This window comes from Rhopilema esculentum, chromosome 13 (assembly GCF_057945365.1).
Source record: "Rhopilema esculentum isolate cy_ngs chromosome 13, ASM5794536v1, whole genome shotgun sequence".
NCBI classification, from domain to species: Eukaryota; Metazoa; Cnidaria; class Scyphozoa; order Rhizostomeae; family Rhizostomatidae; genus Rhopilema; species Rhopilema esculentum.
This window is the reverse complement of record NC_142827.1, coordinates 11,077,672-11,089,024: the sequence shown is the minus strand read 5'-3', so window position 1 is coordinate 11,089,024 and position 11,353 is coordinate 11,077,672. Positions and strand designations below refer to the sequence as shown.

General features: G+C 36.5%; 1 protein-coding gene across 1 annotated transcript in view; it reads right to left on the bottom strand.

Moving 5' to 3' along the window:
* Positions 1–6,337: 6,337 nt before the first annotated feature.
* The window catches only part of LOC135691663 (uncharacterized), a 34,045-nt gene continuing 29,029 nt past the window's right edge, over positions 6,338–11,353 (bottom strand). Inside the window, exon 6 of the mRNA XM_065209600.2 lies at positions 6,338–7,933. The gene's annotated coding sequence lies outside the window, so the exon portion shown is untranslated. The remainder of the gene's footprint in view (positions 7,934–11,353) is intronic.

Genomic DNA, 11,353 nt, shown 5'->3' with positions numbered 1-11,353 from the left:
TGCCAATCTCTTGGTCCAAAATTGGCCCCCTTCAGAGTTCGTTATATCGAGATTTCACTGTATTTAAATTATAAAAAGTTAATGCCTAAATTATACAGTTCAAAGTAGTTCTATTTATTCATTCATATTAAAAAACAGAAGATTTTTTAATTTCATTTTCATTTTCTTTATAGCTGTATTTTGAAAATCTAAGGGCTATAAACATTTTCAATTTTCTCAAGTTTCCAAATTTTTGGCAACCTTCTTTAATTTCTCTTTGTTTCTACAACCTTTCTCCGGCCAGTGGCCATGTGGCCGTGATGTTATCCTGACTCTGGAATTGTACTGCTTACAGAACCTCAAAATTACACGTTTCGGTCATTTTTCTTTCTGAAGTGACAGAATTCTCAGCATTAAGATTAACCTGGGGGAGTCAATCGAAATTTTTGAATATGGGAAGGTCCATCCACAATCCCAAGAAGCCACCTAAAGTATTGAAAACAAGTTTAACAGACCCAAAATTATAAGCTAAAAAGTGTTGATAAGTCCCAATAACATCAGAGTACAAAATCGTCTTATTGAGCACATGAGAGACCACTAGTCATAGTAATTTCGACTGTTTTCTATAATAATCAATTTAAACAGATCTGTTATTTTATTAATGTTTTTGATATTGTTATGCGACAGTTGAACGTTTGAAAGTATCAAAAAGTATATTGTTGAGTCAGATATCCGATAGTATCAAAGTACAAGGAAGTTTCTTCCCCACAACTATAGGGTGTACCCCTCTGAACATAAGTGACCCTCCCCCCTTCATTATGTAGTGTCATTATCTGATGTAAATTGGACTTAGAAACTTGTAAATAGCTTTGAAAAAAGCAAACATTTAGTAAACTAAAGCTTTTCGTCTGACACTCTTCAGAGTTTAAAACGTCAGAACATAGATCGAAAACTCTACGCTAAGAAATATATATACCCAGTTGTGGATCGAAATAGGCCAATCAGAAACACGAGCACATGACTGTAAAGGTTGACCAATCAGTGCCGCTTGCCTATTAGAATGTTACCAATGGAGTCCTAAGGTGAAAACGAACTCCTTTTGTCTACACAGTAGCGGTTTTTTCGTGCTTATGTAGATAGATTCTAAAACTGCTAGGTGGAACGACGATCGGGCTTCCGTCCACAAGCCCGATCGTCGTTCCACCTAGCAGTTTTAGAATCTATCTACATAAGCACGAAAAAACCGCTACTGTGTAGACAAAAGGAGTTCGTTTTCACCTTAGGACTCCATTGGTAACATTCTAATAGGCAAGCGGCACTGATTGGTCAACCTTTACAGTCATGTGCTCGTGTTTCTGATTGGCCTATTTCGATCCACAACTGGGTATATATATTTCTTAGCGTAGAGTTTTCGATCTATGTTCTGACGTTTTAAACTCTGAAGAGTGTCAGACGAAAAGCTTTAGTTTACTAAATGTTTGCTTTTTTCAAAGCTATTTACAAGTTTTGTACCACCAAAAGATTGTTTACTTAGAAACTTCAAAGATTGGAGGGGTGTGGCACCCCACACCCCCAGGTATTTCTGTGCCTTTTTATAGGATTTAGACGCAGTAGTTATTTTGAAAGTAACATTTAGATTCTTGAAGTGCAACAGAACCGATATTTGTTACTTAGCAGTGTCATTAGATCGATTTGCATTTGTTCGGCATATACTCAGAAACAGATAGCTTTATAACTTCATAAAGACTTTTCAATGAGAACAGTAACCAGCAGCAGGGCTTATCATTTGGGTTCCCAAAATGATTACAAGGTTCTGGTTGTAGAAGCCCTTTCGCAAATATGTTCTGCATCAAAACCTTGCTTGATTATATTTCTTCCATGATACATGTCGTACCCGTACGAAACCTCTAAACACAAGAGCATGCTTTTTAACAGTGTAGTGGATCAGTTGGAACAAGTGGAAGAAATTGAGGAAGATAAGGCCTCAGCTTTGACTAAGGTTCATTAAGTTGCAATAAGTCCTTTTATTGCTTAGTTTTAGGAATAAGCAGAGGTCTATGGGACCTCATAAAGTAATATTTTCAATCTTGAAATTAACCAAACATAACAAAAGCATGTCTTAGAAATAGTAAAATATTTTAAATGATTACAAGAAAATGACTGCAACAAACATTCTGAAATGTATATTGAGCTAATCTGAAGGGTGTGGTCAAATAACATTTTAAAATTCTTTTTTCAAATGTATCTAGGGCCTCAAACAACCACTCGCCCGCCCCTACGGTGTATCGCTCGCATAACGAGTACCGCATAAGATCATAAACATAACATACCGTGAAGCATTTTAGTGCGTTTTTCAGGAGTTGGTTTTATCAGTCAAACAACGATATCAATTTGAGCCCTCCCCCAATTTTAATTACTTGGCGCCGCCCCTGAATTGAAACTCGTTGTTTCCCAACTGAAAATTTATTTGACGAATATTTTGAGAAATGATCGTTCCTAGGACCTAAAGGAATAAATAAGAATTTGCATCGAATAGAGCCATTAAGTTTGTTTCTTTTTTATGATGGCAAAAAAGTTAAGGTAACATCGAAGTTTTGGACGTGCCAAGATTTTTGATGGTAAAAATGTAGTACGCTATTTTTTATAGTGAATGATGGAAGACATCTTGGAAATTTATCAACAGCCAAAAAATGTTTGATTTATTAAGCTTGGAAAACAGTTTGCGAACATTCAGGATAATTTTCATACAAACAAAGAAGGCATTTTTGTAGATGCAGTCGCTCATTTACACCAGCTCTTTGAGAGGTCCAGGGTCCTAGTTTTGAAATGATTTGGAAGCCATACTTCCAAATGTTGAGGTCCCAGATTACGGTTTGGCAAACAAAATTGTTTTTGCTAGACTCAATATTGCTAGTGGTGGATAAAATACTTTGATATAATAGAAAGACCAGCCAGAATAGTGTTGCTAGAACTACTGGAGAATATGCAGTGAAATTCTGAGAAAAATTACCGCCTATTCCAAAAGTCAAGTATGCAAGGCTTATTATTCATTATTTATGCCATCGTTTGTACACTGTGAAAAAGACAGTTTGAAAAATTATTATAGATTAATGCTGCTGTCTTAATTCTATGTTGTATTCTTGTGTCTTAAACCGTAGGGCTGAAACGGTCACAAACCGATGCGTTCTTTTGGCTAGGACAACACATCAGTGACAAATACGTCATCAGGTGGGCCATGACCTACGCCTTTTTTCGGCAGCAGCACGTGTCCAGTGATACAGCCCTGGTCAAACCAACGCAACATTTGTTCAAACAAATTAAAAAGCTGTTGGATATCTTGTTCGGCAATCTTTGACACTATTGAATGAAAGTTTGGCCAAACCAGCGCAAATTTTCAAGTTTCAAGCAAAACGAAATACGGCAGCATTGTTTGAGGGCCTGTTTTCAATCATGAACGACAATGAAAAGAGAATGAGAATAGGCCAAAACGCGACAAGACAGGAACATTAATAAAGATAAGAGCAAAGGGGGTCTTTTGAAGAAATGAAGGCGATTTTTTTCTTTTGAGCTTTCATCTTTCCTTCCATAATGCCTTTAACTAAAAGCATGACGTGTTTTGAATGATTTTATATTTGATATTTCATAAATTTCTTTTTATATGGAATCTATTATCAATTGTTGCCAAAGGGTTCAAACATCATGCAACAACATCAAACATATTTTATCAAAGACAAACTACATCTACCCCACTAGGTACCAGAGTCTCCAACGTTTAGTCTCAGAAACATAGTTAGAAACCAGTCACTGAGAAATGTTTGGAGTGAGCATCGCTGCTGTCTACAATACTTTATCCCCAGTATCATGAAGCATTGGTGAGCAGGATAAACTACATGCAACATCATCCAGCATCGCTCAACATGTTTGTACAACGTTATATAATATAAATTACCAGGGCAGGATTTTGTCTCAAGAATTGTTGGTATTTGTTGGACAAAATTTGCACTGGTTCGACTTTGTTAACCGACCTCTTTTTGCTCGTGCGGGCTGCGACCGACTGTACGCATAGTACTTTGAGATCGTTTTGGTGGCAGGTCCTTACAATGACGTAATACAGTTTAGGTCACCTTAGTTCGATAACTAAGGGCGACGAATCAAAAGGAGCCCTCAAAATATTTTTATATCCATGATTATAAGACTTCGCTAGAGATCCATTTGTTTCCAAAAACCTTTTAGGTTTTTTAACTGAGAAATAAAACTCTACTATCCTTAGTTGATGCGAATAATCATCATTTTACAGCTTGCTATTCTGTTCACCATCACCATGCTATTTATTTTTAGGTGGGACCTTCTTCCAGTCTCTACACAGATGTTCCTTTTCAGTTTTATTCCTGAGAGCCCCAGGTGCCTTTGCTACACCACTACATCCTACTCCAAGACCCCATTTACACTGTGCCAGATAAAATTTATCCGCATAAAACTTGTTCGGGTTGATTTGCGTTTACACTGTGCCGCACAAATTTTGTCCACTTTGCCCTCCCGTTTACACTGTGCCGGACAACTGCAGTCACATGATCTAAATCATGCACAGAACACCCAAAATGAAGTCTTCTCTGGGCAACAAAATAATAACAAAATTCTCGCCAACGTAAAAAGACTTCATTCTCGCTTCAGAATCATCTGCTTCTTTTTTAGACCAAATCCAAAGATATTTTCAATAAAAATCAAACAAAATGACACTGAACTAGCAACGAAAATGGGGAAAGCTGACAAGGATGCCAATTTTACGTGGACTGGCAAGATACTGCACTTTTAACACGAGTATTTATCGACAACAAGGCAGTCAAGATGGCGAAAGGTCTTGTTTGGGAGACAGTGAGAATTAAATTGAATGAAATAGCCAATCACTTTCAAGCAAGATGCGATGTGGATAAAATTTATCGTTTACACTGTTCCACATAGCTATTCGAATTAATTTAATTCACTTTTCTAGGTGAACTAATTTTGTCCAGATAGCCGCTCTCAAATTCGTGCGGATAGCGTGGGTCTAGTGTAAACGCGACGCCTTTCTGAACTAATTTTGATGCGGATAAAATTTATCCGGCACAGTGTAAACGGGTTCCCAGAGTGACTTCGCGCAAACAAGTTTGCGGAGTCAATTAGACAAGTTAAGCCTGGTTCCCATAAAATCGTAAGAGTCGGGAACGTGTCGCCGATCTCTTCTTCCATCCTCCATAACGATCAAAGAAAAAGTGTTCCCATGTCAACAAAACAACAGCAAGCAAAATCGTGATTGTTTCTTAACAAGAGTGGATCGGTAACGTCGGCGACCCGTGTTCCCATTAAAATTTTCTTTGATCGTAAGAGTCGAAAGAGTCGGGAAAGTTGAACTCACATCAATTCTCCCGACCCTTACGATTCACAGTCGGCGCAGTCGTAACGATCGGAAGCAATTGTTCCCGTAAAATCGGGAGACCAACGCAGACTGACGCAGACTGTCGCAGACCGTCGCCGACCCTCTTACGACTTTATGGGAGCCAGGCTTTAAGGAAACTGCAGAGCGCGCGCAAGAGTAAACAAAATGGCTGATGGGGAAGTCTGCTTAACTCTCTCGATATCAGGCAGTAGTAGAATCTCATTGCCGCTTACGTATATATAATTATTATTACATACCCATGCTAAGTGTGCATGCTGAGTTTCTCTTCGTTTGAAACTGCCTATTAAAACTGCTCTACCACAGTTTGATGTAGAACACGGTTTTTGGCTATGCTATAGCCTGCCGTTGATTTTATTCTTTTAATATGTCTGGGTCTCCAGAAGAAATTTGGGGGCTATAGCCCCTGCACTTTTCCGCTGATGTATGATACTAAGGTTGTGGCATCAAAGAAAGTCGTGGCAAACCACCATTAGAATTTACTAATCTGTGTAGAGCCCCCCTCCTCAACTTGAAACTTTGCTCCTGCTTCCTTGTTATAGATTAAATTTATGCATAAACGTATAAAATTCAAAAAAGTTCCCTGTTTTCGATTTTTTCCATTGTGATAGGCCAATCCATGTACTTCTAGAGTTCTATGATTGTGTTGCAACGGTTTCGAAACGAGATTTCTGCGTTAATCAAAGAATAGGAGAGTAGAAATGGTACAGTTCGTAGCCTCAAATAATCTGTCAGTGATAGAATGAGATGATCTAGCTACGTTCTTGATAGTTTTGACGCAATTGCTTTCAAGCCAAAATATAGGAAATATGCTTTTTTATAAAAACATTTGAGCTGTCAAACTGGTTATTGTGGAGCAAATTTCTTCCAGAACTTCGTTGAACTGCGACTAGACCAGATTAGGCAGTAAAAAATTAAACACACAGGTCAAGCAACCATTTTGATGTATCTTCAATTAATATCATGCACAATATATTAAAAATGATGCGACATGGTGACCTAGACACCTATGAATAACGTACAATATTTAGCTATTACTCATTAAACGGACGCCAAATAGGAATATGAGCCAGTTTGTGCAACCCTATGTACAACTTAATAACTAATGTAATTATATACACCCGTTTTTATAAACATTGATTTATCAATGCAAATTACAGAGACATTTAAAATTTCTACCACAGATTGCTCTACTGTCAAGACATCGTTTGAACTTAAAAATACAGTCCACAAATGACTTCAATGCAGAAAATCTGTGAGAAAGATGTGACGGCTATTAGATAAGTTTTGGAAAATGTTTGATGCCTGTATTAGAACGAACCAATACCAGAGCAGGTTTGCAAGCTTTTAACCGAGATTGTAAACCTTTAACAGAATATCAGCAAGAGCACAGACAAGCCAAATGTACTATTTGTAAAATTGTATCGGAATTACAAAAAAGCCTTTAATAAATAAGCCTTCTGATAAAGTAAATATTTTTGAAATTCTGAATGATTAAGAGAAAAGATTTATTGAGCGTCTATTCTTCTAGGACAACAAATGATATTCTACCTGATGATAGTTGAAAGCATCACTTTTGCAGTGGCATCCGAATGCAAACAAAAATGAATTCACTTTGAAGTATGCAGCATGAAAATGAAAAAAAACTTGTTTTCTCATCGACCAGCTGTTGTTTTTTTGCCTGAACATCATCACAAAATTTTAGGGAAGAAACAAAAAGATATGACTATTTTCGCTTAATTTTTAACTTTGGACATATTTGAACCTGAGGAAAATGGAATGCTGTTAAATTAGTATATATTTTTTCCTAAAGACAGCAAAATTTGAAGATTGTTTCTAAGAAACTTAACAAGTAAAGAAAGCTGACTGTAGAGGAAGAAGAATAATTAAGGTTTCTTTCGTGCTAAGTTATCATCAAGATGAAATGTGCCTTAGGACTCATATTCAACTTTCATTTAGCAAAATAGACAGTTTGACAAGACAGGACATCGTAAGAATGTTTGCTCTGAAATTTGAAGCTAAGAACCGCTTATTAGTAAAATGGGTACCAGATGATTGCAGTGATAGTTTGGTTCTTAAGATGAAGAAACAAAATACTTTTTTAGCAAAGAGCTGTAGCTGAGGGCTAGAAAGCGTTATAATTACGATTGCTTAGACAAAAAGGACAAATCGAAGCAAACGCTTTTTCAACTATTAATTGTGAAAGCCGTTTTCCGTTTAGCACTCGATGGAAAACGAAGTACAATTGCCACTGAGCAACAATGGTATGACTACAACATAATTTATAAGGTTAGTTTTCGTCTCATAAATTGTGTACACAAAATGTAAACTTATGATTGCATGAATACATAATTACGCATTTACATGGATAATGAACATGAGTCTGGTGGTAACACTCTGAGAGCATCTCAAAGCTGGGGCATGCCTGGATTTTCCTTGGTTTCAGCATACCATGCGTCTTTTTTCGTCTGAGAAAGTTGTAGCGGACTGCTAGACGCCATTATCCGTGTGATGTGCAGCATGCTACAAAAAAAGTAGAATCTACATGTTCCAATGTTTGTTACTGATCATTAAATAAATTTACTTTCATTAAAATAACAACAGACGAGATACCAAGAGAAGCAGCAACTCTTTTGGTCTAAACGTCACTATGTGTTTTTCTTAGTGAATCTTTTCATACAAGTCGTTAGGCCCCTTAACAATTAATGTCGTAGGTAACGGAGAAGGGGCACACTTTACGAAAATATTTGGAAGTAACACCCTATCATTCGTCAGCAGTCAGACAAAAATCAATTTGAGTACACAAAATTTAACAGACCAAATTTTTTGATTCTTTTTGTTAGGCTTAAAAAGAAATCACATTTTTAGAGCACTGTAGATGTGACAACTGCACAGTTGATATGTCCAGGTGAGAAAAGCGAGTTAAAAGTTCACGAGTCGGCTTTGCACAGACTGAGCGCGGTGGTGTGAACTTTGCATCAAAATGCAATGTGATGTACTTCAAATAGATGCTGGACTCAATTAAGCAATGCTAATACAAGCAGCTGGATGAGTAGAGTTAGAGCGTTTGCAAAGTACTGAAAGTTGTAAGAAAAACAAGCTTTACTTAGAAGAACACAACAGTCCCTCTAGATAACAAACCAAAAGCTTAAACTATGATTTTAGATCATACTAGAAATTGAAAACAGCTGGTCAAAGATATTGCTATTTGATGTGTTGGCCTTACTCAAAGAGAAGACTTAAAATTCATATTAGAGAAAAAAAGATATACGAATTTCATCGAAACAAAAATTGATTCACTTCAAGGCAAATATGAGCATAATGCAATTTAGGCCAGTAGCATGATTTGTCTGTCTAAATACCAAACTATAAAAAGTATCTCGAAACATTATATATTTGTTCTGGTCTTTTAAACTCGATGTTGCATTATTTGCTTTTGATATTACTGTTGATGATAACTATAATAATAATAATCATATTGTTTATAACAGACATCATTCTGTACTAATTCATGTAAATTTTTGTTTAAATGCCGACAAGGCCAGAACGAAATCTTCACTAGTGTTCGATGTATGCAACAAAAAAGATGCTGCTGAACATCGCCTTTATTCTTAGTTGATCTTAGTTGTGCGTTTCGCAGTGCCATTGTCAATGTTGTCCTTACGAAATGACAGCGCAATTGCTTTTATCTAAACAGAAAACGCAGGTGAAGACTTCGTTACAGACTTATTTATCGCAAAGAGTCTTCGCCTTGCTGTGAATTTCAAAGGAAATGCATTGCAAAAAAATTTTTTGAAATGAGAAGATCTCCTTCTGCTCTTGTTTGAAGCAGCTGTCTCAAAACCACAGGGGACTCGCATGAAGCAAGTGTACAAGGTCAATCGTAAAGGCAATCAAGTGAGAGTTGAATTTTGCGATAAACGGCTCCATAATTAAGGTCACTCGATTTAGTTTCCGACCTTTAAATCAGGGAAACAAAATAACCTCGTGCAGAAATCAAAGCTCTAACCTCAATGTAATAATGTTACTTCTTTAATGGTCTTGTGTTGCTGAGAGATATCTTTTTCCGCTTACAAGGAATCTACTTGTGGCATTAAGGAGAAGTCCCTTTTAATTAGAGCCCCCCCCCCCTCCAAATTTCACTGATGCCAGGATAAGTAAACTTGACAAAAATGGAGAATTTTATTCATCTTATTTATTGGTGATTCAATACGTCTCATCAAATTAAAATTCAAAGCATGTTTAGACCAATTTCGATGGATTTGAAGAAAAAGATTTAATGTGTATTAAGCACGGTCCATGTGAGATCTTTTTACCAAAATTACAAGCCGTTGGTACGCAGAAGGATGAACTCGACCCTTTCGAATGCTCAGTTATAAAAGACGACATATTTTGGAAAATTGACGACGATGACGATAACAATTTTATTGATGTAGAAGCCTGATTCGATGTTTTTTTTTCGCAAATAGCAAAAATTAGTCTAACACTAAAAATAGCTTTTAATAACAAAATATTAATGAAGCCCCTTCTCTCAATTTATCCCCCTCTTATAAGCCCCTCTTATAAGTGCTAAAAAACAATAAGCCTCAAGGGGAGCCCTAAAAGAGAATTTACGGTTAGTTATGTCAATGCCGCTTAAAGATATTGAGTATATATGGAGGCAAAACATTGGCAGTAACCCTTTTGAATATCAATAAGCCTTTAATGACACATTGACGTCATTCGATGACTTTGCTCTGAGATACAACTGAGATTCACTTTTGTTATTGCAAAGAGTTGTGTTGTTAGTTGATAGGAAAAAAATTCTGGCAAATCTCGTAAAAAAGTATATTATTCTGCGAGTATAATATATGTATTTTGCAAATTGCTTCTGTTTATCTGTCCCATTTCTCGACGTTCAGTGTCATTTTAAATGCATTCTTCTTGGTAATCTTGACTTATCTGAAAATCTTGACTTGGTAATTCTAATAATTCTATTATTCTATCCTGGTAGAAGACTTAATTACGTAATAAGTCAGTTACAATCTCAATTTTCTTCGTCGATCTATTGAACTAGCATTTGAACCGAAAAGTTTCAAATTATATATAGGAGTTCAAATTATGTTCAATGCTAACTTTCTGATAATGAAGCTGGTAGCACGTGGGACAAGAAAGGAACGCAGCTTGTAGGCGCAACTTTGCACAAATTTGCTTTCACGCGAAAATCACTGTGAACAGTAGGGAGAAAAGTATTGTGAACAGAATTCTAGCTGTGAAGATAAAATCAGTTAGTTTTGAAGGCGTTATTTGAGTAAATAAAGGGTCACATAGAGGCACTGGTTTCACGAAAAATTGCTAGAGTAATTTTTAAAATACACTCATTTTATAAGAAAACTTTTGCATGTTTTTGCACTTTTTGAAAGTAGCTAGCTATGGCTACTGTATCCGTTAGAATCATGCCACCAACATACAAATCATTGGAAGGACCAACGGGTTCATCGGAAATGACTTAAAGGAGAGGGGATTTGAACGGGTTAGGTTCTATGTATGGGTTTGCGCTAGTTTTTTTAATAAGAAAGGTATCGAAAGAGAATCCTCATTAAATCAAGGTCAGGACTATCTAATGCGACTCGAAGAGCCAGCTAACTGACAATAATTGACATTGACACTGAAACTTGACAAAAACAACAAATTGAAGTTTTTGATTCATTTCCCCCTATACTCCTTTCGCTTTGGTATCATGATCTCTACCCCTACTTATCTACCAATTGAAGATAAAGGAACTATTCAGAACATTTCACTGAAAAAAATGAATGTTGAGAAATTGAAAATCCCCAGCATTATGACCTGACTTCATTGGTACTGTTTTTATGTTTCTCATAGACGCGCACATTTTTATCAGTCTTGTGAAGAGCATGGCCTACCTGATAATTGCTGCCTATTTCATTTTTGGTACAGAAGCAC